The sequence below is a fragment of the Jatropha curcas genome, chromosome 1 (assembly GCF_041381405.1).
Source record: "Jatropha curcas cultivar XTBG-Jc1 chromosome 1, XTBG_Jcur_1.0, whole genome shotgun sequence".
Taxonomy (NCBI): domain Eukaryota; kingdom Viridiplantae; phylum Streptophyta; class Magnoliopsida; order Malpighiales; family Euphorbiaceae; genus Jatropha; species Jatropha curcas.
In genome coordinates this window covers 17,642,151-17,660,637 of record NC_143151.1, presented here as the reverse complement: position 1 = coordinate 17,660,637, position 18,487 = coordinate 17,642,151, and the positions used below count along the sequence as shown (strand labels likewise).

Sequence of the window (18,487 nt, the reverse complement as noted above, 5' to 3'; positions counted from 1 at the left end):
AGCGGACTGCCACTCCTAAGAGGCATTGAGCATCAGATTGACTTCGTGCCTGGAGCTACAATTCCTAATAGGCCAGCTTATAGGAGCAACCCTGTGGAGGCTAAGGAGTTGCAGTGCCAAGTTGACAACCTATTGTCTAAGGGATTTGTGAGGGAGAGTATGAGCCCATGTGCAGTTCCTGTATTACTTGTGCCTAAGAAGGACAGTTCTTGGAGGATGTGTGTTGACTGCCGAGCTGTCAACAAAATCACAGTTAAGTATTGCCATCCAATTCCTAGGCTAGATGATATGTTAGATGAACTGCATGGTAGTAAATACTTTTCAAAAATTGATTTAATGAGTGGATATCATCAAATTAGGATGAAATTAGGTGATGAATGGAAAATTGCCTTTAAGACTAAATATGGTTTATATGAGTGGATGGTTATGCCATTTGGTTTAACTAATGCACCTAGCACTTTCATGTGATTAGTGAATCATGTTTTGTGTGCTTTTCTAGGCAAGTTTGTTGTGGTCTATTTTGATGATATATTGATCTATAGCAAGTCTATTGCTGAGCATATTGAGCATGTTAGGTTAGCATTGATAACTTTGAGAGATGAAAAGTTATATGCTAAACTACAGAAATGCACTTTTTGCATAGATAGGCTTGTTTTTCTTGGTTTTGTTGTGAGTGCACAGGGGATTGAAGTTGATGAAGAGAAGGTCAAAGCAATTTGAGAATGGCCAACTCCAAAATCTATTTCTGAAGTGAGGAGTTTTCATGGCTTGGCAAGTTTCTACAGGAGGTTTGTGAAGGACTTCTCTACTATAGTAGCCCCACTGACAGAGGTGGTAAAGAAAGAAGTTGGGTTCAAATGGGGGGAAGCGCAACAAAGGGCATTTGATACTTTAAAATTCATTCTTTATTCTACTCCTATTTTAGTTTTACCTGACTTTGATAAAACATTTGAGATTGAGCGTGACGCTTTTGGTGTAGGTATTGGTGCGATGTTGATGCAGGAGAGAAAGCCTATTGCCTATTTCAGTAAGAAACTCAATGGAGCGCAGCTCAACTATTCAACCTATGATAAGAAGATGTATGCTTTGGTAAGAGCATTGGAGGTATGGCAGCATTACCTTCTACCCAAAGAATTTGTCATACACACTGACCATGAATCTTTAAAGCACCTCAAGGGACAAGGTAAGTTGAACAAGAGACATGGTAAGTGGGTTGAATTCATTGAACAGTTTCCTTTTGTGATTAATACAAGCAAGGGAAAGAAAAAATTGTGGCTGATGCACTTTCTAGGAGGTATGCTTTAATTACTACTTTTTCTGCTAAGTTGTTAGGATTTAAGCATATAAAATCTTTGTATGTTGATGATGATGACTTCGGTCTTATTTGGAGTGCGTGTGAACATGGGGCTTTTAACAAGTTCTTTAGGCATGAGGGGTATTTATTTAAGGGAAACAAACTTTGTATACCCAAATGTTCTATGCATGAAATGCTTGTGTTGGAATTACATTATGGGGGGACTCATGGGGCATTTTGGGATTCATAAGACATATGATATGCTTGCTGAATATTTTTTTTGGCCACATATGCGTAGAGATGTAGAAAAACTGTGTGGTGTGTGTATTGCATGTGAGCAAGCTTAAGTCTAAATCTATGCCTCATGGTCTTTATATGCCTTTACTTGTACCTACTTTGCCTTGCACTGATATTTCTATGGATTGCCCATGACAAAGCGTGGTCGGGATAGTATTTTTGTTGTTGTGGATAGGTTTAGTAAGATGGCACATTTCATTGCATGCCATAAGAGCAATGATGCTGTCCATGTAGCTGAGTTATTTTTCAGGGAGGTTGTGAGATTGCATGGGGTTCCATGCACTATAGTCTCAGATCGTGATGCCAAGTTCCTTTCTCATTTTTGGCATGTTCTATGGAGTAAGCTTGGTACAAGTTTGCTGTATTCTACTACTTGTCATCCCTAGACGGATGGCCAGAATGAGGTACTCAATAGAACTCTAGGTACTTTACTTATAGCGGTGGTCGGTAAGAATCTGAAAACCTAGGAGGATTGTTTGCCTTTTATTGAATTTGCTTATAATAGGTCTATACATTTTTCTAGTAGTTATAGTCCATTTGAGCTTGTGTATGGTTTTAATCCTTTGACTGTGCTTGATTTGTCTCCTTTGCCTTTGAGTGAAATTGTTAACTTGGATGGTGAGAAGAAGGCTGAATTCGTCTAGAAGATGCATGTTAAGGCTAACGATCATATAGACATGAAGAACAAAAGCTATACTGACTGTCCCAACAAGGGAAGGCGGGGTGTGGTATTTCAACCTGGAGATTGGTTTGGGTGCACATGAGGAAGGAAAGATTCCTAAACCAAAGGAAGGGAAAGATTGCTACCTGAGGTGATGGGCCTTTTCAAGTGTTGGAGAGGATAAATGGCAACGCCTACAAGATTGATCTACCAGGTGAATATGGTGTGTCTACTGCCTTTAATGTTTCAGACCTTTCTCTATTTGATTATGATTCAGATTTGAGGACAAATCTTTTTGAGGAGGGAGGGAATGATACGGATCAAGGGAGCCAGATGAAGGATCCTCTAGCTCTACCTGTTGGGGCAATCACAAGAGCTCGTGCAACCAAGCTACGAGCAGCCTTGAATGCATTTGTTCAAGAACAAATCACATTGGAGCTTCAAGATCATAGTTATGCAAGATGTGAGATTGAACTTGAAGAAGCACCAAAGTTTGTTATGGTGCTTAAGGCATGCAAAGAGGCTGCCCATTGATGCATTTTACATGTTCTATACTTAGGCAAATTTAGGAGGATGTTATTTCATTATGAGCTTAAGTATGGGTTGTGTAGGGCCTCTGGCCCATTTGTCCTATTTTGTTTAAATTCTTTTAGTAGACTTAATAATTAGTGTAAGGCTGGTTGGGCTTATTTTCCAGAGTTGGGCCAGCCCTAGTGTAACACCAGCCGCCCGATCCCGAAAGACCCAATGGTGGATGCCACATTCGGTGCCGGAGGCACCGTCCTAACCTACATATAAATCAAACAATCATGTTATGAATTAGAAGTGACTTAGTATTCACAAGTTTAGCAAGTAATAGTATTTTGTTTTGAAAATGATTTGGGAAAATCTTACAGAAAAACTGCAAGAGTTTCCCCTAAAAATAGAAGTTGCCAAACATATGAATACAAAGCACTCCCAAATTCAAACTCCAAACCCCATCAAACTCCAATAACAACACAATAGCACTTCTATAATTTCATAACTCCATAGTTCCTCAATAACATTATAATATTCATCACTTAAATACATTCATTTAAATATATCAACTTCTAATGTTCTAACCATTAAATAAGTCCAAGTTTATCTCCCAATATATATACACCAAAATAATTTACAATAACATGTTTAAGGTATAAATTAAATAATACAGTCTCCAAAAATGTAATCGTTATACATGCCAAAATTTTTAGTTACATAAAATACTAATCAACTACCAAAAGATTTCTTCAGCTCTGATGCTACTCTTCAGGTGTTTAAGCAGCAAGCACAATCTCCAACCTGCGCGTGATAAAATCAACGCGCTGAGTATAAAACTCAGTGGTGCTCATAAAACACAACAAACCAATGTTGTGATGACAACATACTTAAAAACAATCATTTATATACATAAAATCATTAAATTTGAACATGCAGTACATATGCACACCAACACATCATGCTTTAGAAATTCATTTGATATCATAAATAAGTTGTGGTAAATTAAGAGTTATTAACATAATGTGATCTCATTTATTTCACTTCCTTAAAAATATTGTCTAAGGGCTCACATACACTTAGGAGAAAAAGAAGCAGATAAGTTTTCATAGCTTATTCATAATGGCCTTAGGTCGCCAACCTTTTCATAACATATAGAGCGCGTCCGCCCTAACATAAGACACCCACGTGCCTAGCATATGATCATAGCTTCTTATCATAATGGCATCAAATGCCGAGCATGCTCATCATACATAATAAAATCAAATCATGCATCAAATTCACACCAAGTATATTAGAGCCCAAAAACATTTCTCAGAAAATTCATTTTCTTTAGTCTTCTCATAATAAAAACTTAATTTAAACTTAAGTAATTCATAAAAATTCTCATAATTAAACAAAATGACTTAACTTAGAAAATTTCCAGCATAAAAATAACATGGACCTTTGCTGTGTTTTTAAAACATAACCGAAGCTATGGGTTCCAAATTAAATGAAATTAGAGTCGTTAGAAAGCTAAGACAAAATCCTACAAATGTTATGAAGGGATCACAGCCCAGATCAATATGGAAGATAACAAAACAAAGCTAGGAACACAGACTGACAGACCAGACCTGATTTAGCAGAACCAAGTCCATTGTTTCTTGAATTTCTACTAAACCCCACACTCAAATTAAACCAATCTAGAACGAGAGAATTCTCAAGACACAGGGCAACAACTTTTATGAAGAACTCAGAACCTAATCTTGTCATTATAGTGGTCAAAATGGGCACTAAAATCAGTGATGCATGTGGCCCGACACAAACAGAGTCAGTTTGGGTGTTTCAGCCATAAGTTGAGTTATATATCTCCAAATTGGACACAAGAGGATGGGTTGGAAAGCTAAGAGATAGACCTACAACTTTTATGAAGGACTTAGACACAGATGGAAATTAGAAAGGATTGAAAAATGGTCCTAAATCTCACTCAAAATCTCGTTTTTCCCAAATTCAGTTTACTTTATCCATGAAAGGAACATGAACCACAAAGATACAAGGTAGAAATGTCTACCACAACATAAATACTCATCAAACATCATCCAAGAGCATGTAATGGCAACCAAAATTCAACAAATCCATCATTTCATACAAAATCTCAAAATATACACATAATAGCATAAAGGCACAAAATCAAAATTTGAGTAAGGTGAGTGTGTTTATGAACACTAACCTTCAAAACAAGCTTTAACAAGCTTTAATCAAAGCTTCTCAAGCTTTGGTCTTGCCTTTATCCTTATTAGAAGGCTCTCCACCCTCTACATGGAAGAAACTCAAAATCAAACAAAGAAAACAAAGAAAAGAAGTAAGTGGAGCATGATTAAGCATGTATATGCTAAAAGACAACTCTAAATCCAAAAATAATTCACTTATCATAAAATCACTTACTTGACCCAAGTAGAAAAATCACCAAATTCCTTGAAATTAGTCACCAAAGATTACTTCTCTAGCTTCACTCTCTAAGATTTATGCCTTAAATCAAGTTGGATGGGTGTTTACTAAGTAGGAATTGAAGAAAATGAAGAAGAAGAAGAAGAAGAAGAAGAAGAAGGAGAAGAAGGAAACGTGTATGGAGAAGAAGAAGGCAAAAGTTGGTGCTCAATAATTGATAGTTGCTTTATTAAAGCAACTAAGGGGGTATTTTGGTCTTTTCTCCAAATTGGAGGGTATTTTGGTCTTCTCTCCAAATATTCTCCAATTAAATTCCTTCAAAATATTATTTATCTCCACAAAAGTCTCTAATTTATCCCATAAAAATAATTCCTCAATTTTCCTCCATAAAAAAAAAAATTGCTCAAACTTCCTTACTTAATATAACACCACAATTCACTATTCACTAAGTATCTAAATTCTCCAAAAATATTCCTTACTTACTTTCTACCCATAAAAACCATGCATACATGCTCCAAAAATGTTAAATAAAATATAAAACATAAATAGTAATTTTTCGAACCAAAAATAATACCAACTTCCAGACCGGTGGTACTATTCACAGACCGGTAAACTACTATTAAAACACAAGAAGAAATAGGGCGTTACAGTTCTCCCCCCTTAAAGAATTTCGTCCTCGAAATTCACCTGAATTAAACAACTGAGGATGCTGTTGTCTCATAATATCTTCACTTTCCCATGTAGCTTCCTCGGTCTTATGGTTTCTCCAAAGAACCTTTACCAACGGAATTCTCTTATTCCTTAGTTCCTTAATTTCCCTAGTAAGTATCCTCACTGGCTCTTCCTCATAAGTTAAATCTGGCTCTATAGTCATAGATTCCACTGATATTACATGTGATGGGTCGGACCGATACCTCCTCAACATAGATACGTGGAAAACATTATGTATCCTATCCAGGTCTGGTGGTAAAGCTAGTCTATAGGCTAATGGACCCACACGCTCAATGATCTCATATGGACCAATGAACCTAGGACTAAGCTTACCCTTTCTTCCAAATCGCAATATCTTTTTCCACGGAGATACCTTAAGGAAAACCTTATCTCCCACTGCATACTCTATATCCTTCCTCTTCAAATCCGCATAAGATTTCTGACGATCTGAAGCTGCTTTCAATCTATCTCTGATAATTCTGACCTTTTCTTCTGTATCCCGAATCAAATCTGGACCTACCATCTTGCCCTCACTCAATTCTGACCAACACAGTGGAGTCCTACATCTCCTACCATATAGTGCTTCAAAAGGGGCCATCTGAATACTCGACTGATAACTGTTATTGTAGGCAAATTCTACAAGTCGAATGTACTTCTCCCAACTGCCCTCAAACTCAATAGCACAAGCTCTTAACATATCCTCCAAAATCTGAATAACCCGCTCTGACTGACCATCTGTCTGAGGATGAAAAGCTGTGCTGAAATTCAGCTTAGTACCTAGAGCCTCATGTAGCTTCTTCCAAAATCTAGAAGTAAATCTCGGATCTCTATCTGAAATGATGGAAGAAGGAACCCCATGTAATCTCACTATCTCATCTATATACAGCTCTGCATATTGCTCCATGGTGAAGTCGGTCCTAACAGGAAGAAAGTGTGCTGACTTAGTTAATCTGTCAACTATTACCCATACAGCATCTTTCTTTTTAGGAGTTAAAGGCAATCCAGTAACAAAATCCATAGTAACCTTATCCCATTTCCACTCTGGAATAGAAGTAGGGTATAACAAACCAGAAGGAAACTGATGCTCTGCTTTCACTTGCTGGCACGTCAAACACCTCGACACATAATCTGTGATATCCCTCTTCATCGCCGGCCACCAATATTGTGATTTCAAATCCTAATACAACTTATTACTGCCAGGATGCATAGCATAGGGACTACTATGAGCTTCCTTTAAGATACTCTTCCTCAGCTCTGAAATTTTAGGCACACAAATCCGATACCCAAAGTACAAGCAATCGTCATCTTTAATCATAAATCTCTTTTTCCTTCCATCTCTGACTAGGTCTTTCCATAAGGCAATTGTCTCATCATCCTTCTGTGCATCTCGAATCTACTGAAGTAGACTAGGTCTAATCATAAGCTCTGCCACGAGTGCACCATTACTAGCTACAGATAATCGAGTATTCATAGCACATAAAGCAACCAAGGACTTCCTACTAAGTGCATCTGCTACCACATTAGCTTTACCTGGATGGTAATCAATGGTGAAGTCATAGTCCTTAAGTAGCTCTAACCATCTGCGCTGTCTCAGATTAAGCTCCTTTTGAGTAAGCAGATACTTGAGACTCTTATGATCCGTATACAGATGACATTTCTCACCATACAAGTAATGCCTCCAAATCTTCAAAGCGAAGACTATAGCTGCTAACTCCAAATCATGAGTAGGGTAGTTCTTCTCGTGTGGTTTAAGCTGTCTAGAAGCATAAGCAACTACCTTACCCTCCTGCATAAGCACACAACCCAATCCATTATGTGAAGCATCACTATACACATCATACAATCTACCCGAAACTGGCTGTGTCAACACTGGAGCCTCAGTAAGCATCGTCTTCAGCTTCTCAAAACTATTCTGACATTTATCATTCCACTCGAATCTGACATCTTTTTGAAGAAGCCTAGTCAAAGGAGCCGCAATGAGAGAAAATCCCTTGACAAATCTTCTATAATAACCAGCCAATCCTAAGAAACTCCGAATCTCTGTAACATTCTTAGGTGGCTTCCATTCAAGCATTGCCTCTATCTTCTACGGATCAACTCTAATACCCTCAACATAAATAATGTGACCCAAGAAAGCAATCTCAGACAACCAGAATTCACACTTACTCAGCTTAGCATACAACTGCCTCTCTCTCAATATCTGAAGTACAATTCTCAAATGGTGATCATGATCCTCTCTAGTCCGAGAATATACCAAGATGTCATCAATGAACACAACCACAAACTGATCTAAATAAGGATGAAAGATCTGGTTCATCAAATCCATGAACACTGCAGGAGCGTTAGTCAAACCAAACAGCATTACCAAGAACTCATAGTGACCGTAGCGTGTCCTGAAAGCAGTCTTAGGTACATCTGATGCCTTCACCCTTAGCTGATGATAACCTGATCTCAGATCTATCTTCGAGAATACACTAGCTCCTCTCAACTTATCAAACAAATCATCTATCCGAGGCAATGGATACCGATTCTTCACAGTAACTTTGTTAAGTTGTCTGTAATCAATACACAATCTAAGTGATCCATCCTTCTTCTTTACAAACAATACTGGAGCACCCCACGGAGATACACTAGGACGAATAAACCCCTTATCAAGCAATTCCTGAATCTGTATCTTCAACTCTTTCAACTCAGCAGGCGCCATTCGATATGGAGCAATGGATATCGGTGCAGTACCAGGAATAACCTCAATACTAAATTCAACCTCTCTCTCAGGAGGTAAACCAGGCAACTCCTCTGTCCGAAAAATCACATACTGTGGGTATATCATGGACACTAGGAGATTCTGACTCTGGAGCAAGTACACAGGCTAAGTAGGCCTCACAACCATGCTGGATCAATCTTCTAGCAGTAGAAGCAGAAATAACATTAGAGAGGTAATCCGACCTCTCACCCACAACTACAATCTCCTCACCAGATGAAGTCTGGAGTGTAATCCTCTTAAGTCTACAATCAATCATAACTCCATGTCTAGATAACCAATCCATACCCAAGATCACATCAAACTCTCGGAAAGGCAACTCTATTAGATCTCCCAGAAACACATGGCCATAGATTACCAATGGACAATCTGTATACACCCGATTAACTACGACACTATGACCTAAGGGATTAGTAACCTCAATACTATGCTCTAACATATCAGCATGCATATTACCCAATCTACCCACACGTATGCCTAAATATGAATGAGTAGAGCCAGGATCAATCAAAGCATATACAGAAATATCAAAGAGAGAGAATGTACCAATGATAACGTCTGGAGCATCCTGCTCCTCCCTAGTCCAGATAGCATACGCTCTAGCAGGTGCTCTGGACTCAAGTTTTTCCACTGTCTCTGAAACTGGCCTCTGACTCCCAGTGCCTCCTGTATCACCACGGCCTCTGCCTCTGCCTCTCGAAACATAAGGAGCCGACCTCCCTACATGCGGAGCTGCACTAGCCAAAGTCATAGGGCAGTCTCGAAGCAAATGCTCTGTAGACCCACATCGAAAGCATGCCCCAGAAAATCTCCTACAAACCCCGGAATGCTTCTTTCCACACTGAGGACATGGCAGAATATCAATCCATGTAGCACCTCCACCACTAGCAACAGATGTGGTTTGTGGAGCTACTCTGCCATGAGTACCCTGTCCATGTCTCTGAATAGGTCTAGACCATGTCTGTGATGGACCTCTGTGCCTCTTATTACTAGACTGAGCCCCAGAAGTCTGTCCAGATACCATACCCTGAACCCTCTTTTGTTGACCCTGCTGACTCCGTTGCCTCCTAGCCTGCTGCTCATTCCTTACTTCCTCAAGTTCTAATGCTGCCTTCACTAGGGAAGACAATGATGTATGAGGATGAGCAACTAGATGCATGTGATATTCATCATGCAAGCCTTTCCTGAAGCGCTTGCATCTATCAGACTCAGTGGAATCATCTCCGTAGCATACCTGCTCAATCGGATGAACTCTCTCTCATATTCAGCCACAGACATTCTGCCCTGTTTTAATGCTAAAAACTCTGCTTTACGTTGGTCAATGTAAAGCTCCCCAATATATTTCTGTCTAAACTCAGAAAGAAAGAAGTCCCAAGTCCTCTGCTCAGCACTAACTGTCCGTGATACAGTATCCCACCACTGGTAAGCTTCCTCTCTCAATAAGGAAGTGGCACAAACCAAACTGTCCACAGGTGAGCACTGCATCTGCTCCAATATCCTCTCCACAGACTGGAGCCAATACTCTGCTGTAGAAGCCACATCATCCTTTCTACCCATAAACTCAACAGCTCCATATTTCCTCAGTTTCTCAATAGGGGGACGAACTGGAACAGGGGCTGGAGCAACTGGAGCCTGGGGAACAGCTCCTGCTGCCTGCCTCAAAGCAGTAACTAACTGCTGAACAAATGTATCCTGATTAGGCCCAGCAGGACCTGCAGCAGCTTGCCCCACCCTCAAAGCGTGCTCTGCATCAGAACCCATAGCACCACTAGCGGCATCTCCAACAGGAATACCACCACTAGGAGGGACATAACTATCCACCTCCTCATCTGACAGATGTTGAGACATCACTCAACTCCTACAAAGACCAAAAGGTTCGCATCAGAGAGAAGTTCCAAACCAAATCAATATGGCATGTATTTAACTTAAATTACTCATACTCTCACTTCAAAATAGATAAATGCCTATATATGCATATAGTCCGAGAACCGCCTAAACCTATGCTCTGATACCACTAAATGTAACACTCGCCGCCCGATCCCGAAAGACCCAACGGTGGATGCCACATTCGGTGCCGGAGGCACCGTCCTAACCTACATATAAATCAAACAATCATATTATGAATTAGAAGTGACTTAGTATTCACAAGTTTAGCAAGTAATAGTATTTTGTTTTGAAAATGATTTGGGAAAATCCTACAGAAAAACTGCAAGAGTTTCCCCTAAAAATAGAAGTTGCCAAACATATGAATACAAAGCACTCCCAAATTCAAACTCCAAACCCCATCAAACTCCAATAACAACACAATAGCACTTCTATAATTTCATAACTCCATAGTTCCTCAATAACATTATAATATTCATCACTTAAATACATTCATTTAAATATATCAACTTCTAATGTTCTGACCATTAAATAAGTCCAAGTTTATCTCCCAATATATATACACCAAAATAATTTACAATAACATGTTTAAGGTATAAATTAAATAATACAGTCTCCAAAAATGTAATCGTTATACATGCCAAAATTTTTAGTTACATAAAATACTAATCAACTACCAAAAGATCTCTTCAGCTCTGATGCTACTCTTCAAGTCTTTAAGCAGCAAGCACAATCTCCAACCTGCGCGTGATAAAATCAACGCGCTGAGTAGAAAACTCAGTGGTGCTCATAAAACACAACAAACCAATGTTGTGATGACAACATACTTAAAAACAATCATTTATATACATAAAATCATTAAATTTGAACGTGCAGTACATATGCACACCAACACATCATGCTTTAGAAATTCATTTGATATCATAAATAAGTTGTGGTAAATTAAGAGTTATTAACATAATGTGATCTCATTTATTTCACTTCCTTAAAAATATTGTCTAAGGGCTCACATACACTAAGGAGAAAAAGAAGCAGATAAGTTTTCATAGCTTATTCATAATGGCCTTAGGTCGCCAACCTTTTCATAACATATAGAGCGCGTCCGCCCTAACATAAGACACCCACGTGCCTAGCATATGATCATAGCTTCTTATCATAATGGCATCAAATGCCGAGCATGCTCATCATACATAATAAAATCAAATCATGCATCAAATTCACACCAAGTATATTAGAGCCCAAAAACATTTCTCAGAAAATTCATTTTCTTTAGTCTTCTCATAATAAAAACTTAATTTAAACTTAAGTAATTCATAAAAATTCTCATACTTAAACAAAATGACTTAACTTAGAAAATTTCCAGCATAAAAATAACATGGACCTTTGCTGTGTTTTTAAAACATAACCGGAGCTATGGGTCTCCAAATTAAATGAAATTAGAGTCGTTAGAAAGCTAAGACAAAATCCTACAAATGTTATGAAGAGAACACAGTCCAGATTGACAGTATTTTTTCGCAAGTGTACGAAATCGCAACAAGTAATATAAAGTAAGAAAGTATCGTATCCACAGGGATTGTTTATCAATTACCAAAATTATATTAACCTATTATTATTTAGATGATGATAAAAGGAATTCGCTGTAAAGTAAATAAAATTCAAAGTAAAAGAGATCAAACACAAAATTTAGGTGAAAAGAAATCAGGGGATTAAGCTACTAGGGAATTTGATTTCATTTAATTCTATCCAGCTTATTCTATTAGTTCATTAATCAAGTTTAATTGTTCAAGTAGGAGAAAACAACCCTAAGGTTACTAACAAGCTCTCCCGATTTATTGTTAGCTATTCTAATCCAATTTAATCACCTATCTTAATAGTGAAATTAAACATGAATCAGATCATTAGGTTTTATGGTTGTTTTATGAATTCACAACTTAATACTTTATTAACTTATGAAAGCCCCCCTTGAGTCAAACCATATAGTTTCCACATCAAGTTATTATTCTCAAGTAAATTATTACCTTGTTCATATCAATAACCCTTCTCCCGAATGTGATTATTGAAATAATTCAATCCAGGGGAATTTTTCTGCCTGGAAGCCTTAAGCACAATAATAAGTTATAACAAGAACAAAGAAAAATAAATCTAATATTATAAGCTGGAATCGAATTAAATTACATCAAATTCCTAGTATAAAAGTTTAGCTAGACATAGTAATTAAATTAAGCTCAATCATACTTGAATCATCCATTATATTTAAATACAATAATAAAGAAAGAAACAAGATGAAGAGTTTAGAATAAAAACTGTATCACAACTATGTTGATGGCTTCCTTGAATCTTAGCACAATTATTTGAAGCTTGAAATCTTTGAGAAGAAGAGAATTATGTAAAGTGTTGCACAAAAAAAAACCAGATCCCTTGCTATGAGAAGTTCCTTTCTTTATATAGAGGTCCTGAAGGCAAGTCTGACTCCTTTTAGGAAATAGAATCCTTATTTAGTGCAAAATCCTTTATAGGAGATCATAACTGTTTAGGCTCTTGATTTCTTCTTGATTAGGACTCCTTTTTCTTCAAGAATAGGTCCAGGTCTTGTTTAGTGTGTTTAGGAAACTCCCTGAAGTCGGCCCATGTGAGAAAGGCTTGATTTGCGTGTTAAATTCACGCTGGTTCCGCCTGGGCAGCACGGGCGTGCTTCATGGCACGGGCTGGGCGTGCTGTAGTCTGGAGGTCTGGCTAGTGAAGCACGGGGCGTGCTAGGTAGCATGGGCTAGTGAAGTACTGAGGCACGGGCGTGCTACAGAGCACAGGCAGGGCGTGCTCTTCTCTGGAAGTCTGTCTAGAGTTGCCATGGGCGTGCTTGTGAACCCCTCCCCCAAACATCAATGGCATGTGAATGCATATGATAAAAGGGTAGAAATGCACGTGAGTGTATGAGTCGCCACCTTGTTTAATTATTTTAGGGTAAACTAGGAAAAACCCTAAGTGACTCCAATTTTAATTAACCTAAATGCTAGATTAATTATCCCAATGTTTAAGGCATGGTCTATGAACCCGAGGTGGATCCCGAGACTATGTCATGTTGATGAACTAACCAAAACAAATGAATGCTTTGCAAGGAAGATGATGTAATTGAAGATGTTTATGTGATTTTGACTTGCCGCTCGGGGTTAAATCCCTAACGTGCCTACGTACTTCCGTTTGAATGGAAGATCAAAGTCAACGTAGTTCGATAGGCCTTCTTTGAAGGGCTTTGAATGGGGATGCTTAATGCATGAGTGTGTGTATGCTTTGTGCATTTTTGTTTAGGCATTTTGCCAAAGAATTGATTATTTTTAGGCATTTGATGCCAAAAATGTTGATTTTAATGGCTTTTAGCCAAAAAGATTGATTTAGGCAATTCGGTTGCCAAAATGATTGATTTTAGGCGATTGTCGCCAAAATGATTGATTTTAGGGCTTTTAGCCAAAAAGAATTAGGCAATTTATTGCCTGAAAATTGATTGATTGGGCGTTTATCGCCAAAATGATTGACTTAAGGCTTCTGGCCAAAAAGAGTTGATTTAGGCAATTGTTGCCAAAAATTGATGTGATTTAGGCGATTATTTGAAGGCTTTTAGCCAAAATAAATTGATTTAGGCAATTGATTGCCAAAAGTTGATGATTGGGCGATTGTCGCCAAAATTGATTGACTTAAAGGCAATTGTTTGAAGGCTTTGAAGTCAAAATATTGATTTAAGCGATTTGTCGCTAAGAAAATGGTTAATCTACTTATAGACAATTTATTTGCCAAAAGTGATTAATTGATTTGCAATGTAGACAATTTATTGCCAAGAAAACATGTTTAATTAAGGCTATTTCGCCACAATTATTGATTAATTGGACTTAAGCCGGACTTTGTTCGAAATAAAGGCAATTTCGCCGTAGTTATTGATTAACTAGGCTTTTTAGCCAATATTGTCGGATTTAGGTTTAAATACCACGATTATTAATTAACCGGGCATTTAGCCTAAATTTATTTAATTGAGGCAATTTACTTGCCTAATGATGACATGAATGCATTTATGCAGTTGTAGAATTAGGAGGAGTAGAAGAGAAACATGCATGAAGTGCTAAATTAAATAGGCAGAGTTTAGTTCATGTACCTGATTTAATCGACGGCCACTTCTTAACTCCAGGTTAAGCTCCTCGTTAAGGGAATTTTAATTAATTTAATTTAGTGACCAAGTATCACAACAAGAAAGCAATAAAATTAAAATTAAAAAATGCAAGAAAGCAGTAAAGAATCGCAAGGAGCGTAGGGAGAAGGAGCGTCCGTCAACACAGACTGAGTCCGGAAAATAGAAGGTCCGGGGCTGCTTTTATAGGCAATTTTGGACTGTTTCGGTGGCCGGGCGGCCTGGCTCGGCGGCCGGGTTCGGCGGCTGGGCCGCCGGAGGCTCGGTGTGAACCCCTTTCCCCGGATTGCATAGGCATGTGATACATATGACAAAAGAAAGAAATGCACGTGAGTGTGTGAGTCGCCACTTTGTTTAATTATTTTAGGGTAAACTAGGAAAAACCCTATGTGACTCCAATTTTAATTAACCTAGTTGCTAGATTAATTATCCCAATGTTTAAGGCACAGTCTACGAACCCGAGGTGGATCCCGAGTTCTCAAAAAAAAAATTTGGGCCTTAGGGGCCAAAATGTGAATTTTTGGGCCTTTGTGGCCAAATTGGGCATTTTTGGGCCTTTGAGGCCAAATTGAGAATTTTTGGGCCTCTGTGGCCAAATTGGGAATTTTTTGGGCCTCAGGGGCCGAATTGGGCATTTTTGGGCCTTTTGGGCCAAATTGAGAATTTTTGGGCCTCTGTGGCCAAATTGGGAATTTTTTGGGCCTCAGGGGCCAAATTGGAAATTTTTGGGCCTCAGGGCCAAATTGGGAATTTTTGGGCCTCAGGGGCCAAAATGTGAATTTTAGGGCCTTAGGGGTCAAAATGGGAATTTTTGGGCCTTTGGGGCCAAGATGTGAATTTTTCAGGTCTCATGGACTAAAATGTGATTTTCCAGCTTTTGAAATGGAATGTTCTTTTTTTAATGAGATGATATGTCATGAATGCGCACAACATCACGTCATACTTTGTTTAATGATATGATTCGTATCATTGGGTGCATACAGTCCTAAAGGATAGGTTCTATAGGCTATGACACAAATAGAGAATTGGCTTATAAGGGGACCCTTGAACCTTGAGTAAGGATATACCTAACCACATGTGAAACAAAGAGTTTCGCGTGGGTCCAACGGTACGCATACTCATGGGCCACCCCCAAAAGGATTAGGGATGGTTTGCGGTAACAGGGAGGACGCTTTGGCTGTCCGTCGACATAATCAAAGAGACCTGCCGATCAGCGCTACTTGCTATCCAGACTCAGAAGTTTGAACACAAAGAGAAGAAATTCATTTGAAATTCATTTTTTATGCAATGGAGAAAAGGATTCTCGATCGTGCAAATAAATCAACAAATTTAAATGTCTTAAACAAGTTTGTCAATTTGGTTCAAATCTCCTCATCAAGTATTCTTAAAGAAAGAACACTTGATTCGTGTTAGGGTACCCTGCGAAACAAAGCATATTAAAATAATGCCCTAAAGAAGGGCGGGTTAGTCTATGCAGCAATCGTAGTCTTCTTATGCAATAAGATTACATGAATTCTCCCCAGTGAAGTCGCCAAACTGTGAACCCCTCCCCAAAATATCATAGGCATGTGAATGCATGTGACTAAGGGAAGAAATGCACGTGAATGTATGAGTCGCCACCTTGTTTAATTATTTTAGGGTAAACTAGGAAAAAACCCTAAGTGACTCCAATTTTAATTAACCTAATTATTAGATTAATTAACCCAATGTTTAAGGCATGGTGTGCAAACCCGAGATGGATCCCGAGACTATGTCATGCTGACAAAACTAACCATGAATGAATGCTTTGCAAAGTGATTAATGTAATTTGAACCAATTTTAAGTGATTGCGACTTGCCGCTCGGGGTTAAATCCCAAACGTGCCTACGTACTTCCATTTGAATGGAAGATCAAAGTCAACGTAGTTCGATAGGCCTTCTTTGAAGGGCTTTGAATGGGTATGCTTAATGCATGAGTGTGTGTATGCTTTGTGCATTTTTGTTTAGGCATTTTGCCAAAGAATTGATTGATTTTTAAGCATTTGATGCCAAAAATGTTGATTTTAATGGCTTTTAGCCAAAAAGATTGATTTAGGCAATTCAGTTGCCAAAATGATTGACTTTAGGCGATTGTCGCCAAAATGATTGATTTTAAGGCTTTTAGCCAAAAAGAGTTGATTTAGGCAATTTATTGCCTGAAAATTGATTGATTGGGCGTTTGTCGCCAAAATGATTGATTTAAGGCTTTTGGCCAAAAAGAGTTGATTTAGGCAATTGTTGCCAAAAATTGATGTGATTTAGGCGATTGTCGCCAAAATTGATTATTTGAAGGCTTTTAGCCCAAATAAATTGATTTAGGCAATTGATTGCCAAAAGTTGATGATTGGGCGATTGTTGCCAAAATTGATTGACTTAAGGGCAATTTATTTGCCAAAAGCAATTGTTTGAAGGCTTTGAAGCCAAAATATTGATTTAAGCGATTTGTCGCTAAGAAAATGGTTAATCTACTTATAGGCAATTTATTTGCCAAAAGTGATTAATTGATTTGCAATGTAGACAATTTATTGCCAAGAAAACATGTTTAATTAAGGCTATTTCGCCACAATTATTGATTAATTGGACTTAAGCCGGACTTTGTTCGAAATAAAGGCAATTTCGCCATAGTTATTGATTAACGAGGCTTTTTAGCCAATATTGTCGGATTTAGGTTTAAATACCACGATTATTAATTAACCGGGCATTTAGCCTAAATTTATTTAATTGAGGCAATTTACTTGCCTAAAGATGACGTGAATGCATTTATGCAGTTGTAGAATTAGGAGGAGTAGAAGAGAAACATGCATGAAGTGCTAAATTAAATAGGCAGAGTTTAGTTCATGTACCTGATTTAATCGACGGCCACTTCTTAACTCCAGGTTAAGCTCCTCGTTAAGGGAATTTTAATTAATTTTAATTTAGTGACCAAGTATCACCACAAGAAAGCAATAAAATTAAAATTAAAAAATGCAAGAAAGCAGTAAAGAATCGCAAGGAGTGTAGGGAGAAGGAGCGTCCGTCAACACAGACTGAGTGTCTCAAAACGGAGCCCCAGAGCCGTTTTTATAGGCAAAAATGTGACACCGGGCGCCCCTGCCCGCCTGGGCTGGGCGGTGGCGCCCGCCAGGCTTGGGCGGGTGTGCCCGCCCATGCTGGGCGGGCGTGCCCGCCTGGCCTGGGCGGGCCTGCCCGCCTAGCTTGGGCGGGCATGCCCACCCCCGCGGGCGGGCATGTGTGCCTTCTTTTTCTTCTCTGTTTTTCGTTCCGGAGGCTTTTCCGGGAGTTCCGAACCTCCGAAAAATATTCCGAGACCAGTTCCGTGATCCTCGTAATTTTTCGGACATTTCAAGTACCATATTGGCACACTTCCGGTGAACTTTTTGAATGACCTCCGGTCCGACCGGACTGTTTGCAATCCGGAAAAAGTGGCTCTTTGAGCCCCAAAATATGGGTATTCACGGGCGACTGCAGCCGCTGTCGCCGGCGATAGCGGCTACCGCCGCCTTTAAGGACGGCCGCCACCGCTGCGGCCGGGAAAACCGGCTTTTTGAGCCTCAAAATTTGAGTATTCACAGTTGCCCCCCACTGGCTATCATAAAAAAGATTTATGAGAGCCAGTGTCTGTCTAAAGGAGCAAATTTTGAGGATGGGCAGAGAAGGAAACCTCGCCGTTGGTTTTTTCTTTTTGAAATGAAATGATCAAATGCATGGATTTATGTTTGCAACTTAAAAGATGTTTTTGCCTCTT

At 38.8% G+C, this 18,487-nt stretch overlaps 1 pseudogene; it reads right to left on the bottom strand.

The window, feature by feature from the left end:
• Positions 1-9,128: 9,128 nt before the first annotated feature.
• On the bottom strand, positions 9,129-10,515 carry LOC149499074 (uncharacterized; annotated as a pseudogene).
• Positions 10,516-18,487: the final 7,972 nt, after the last annotated feature.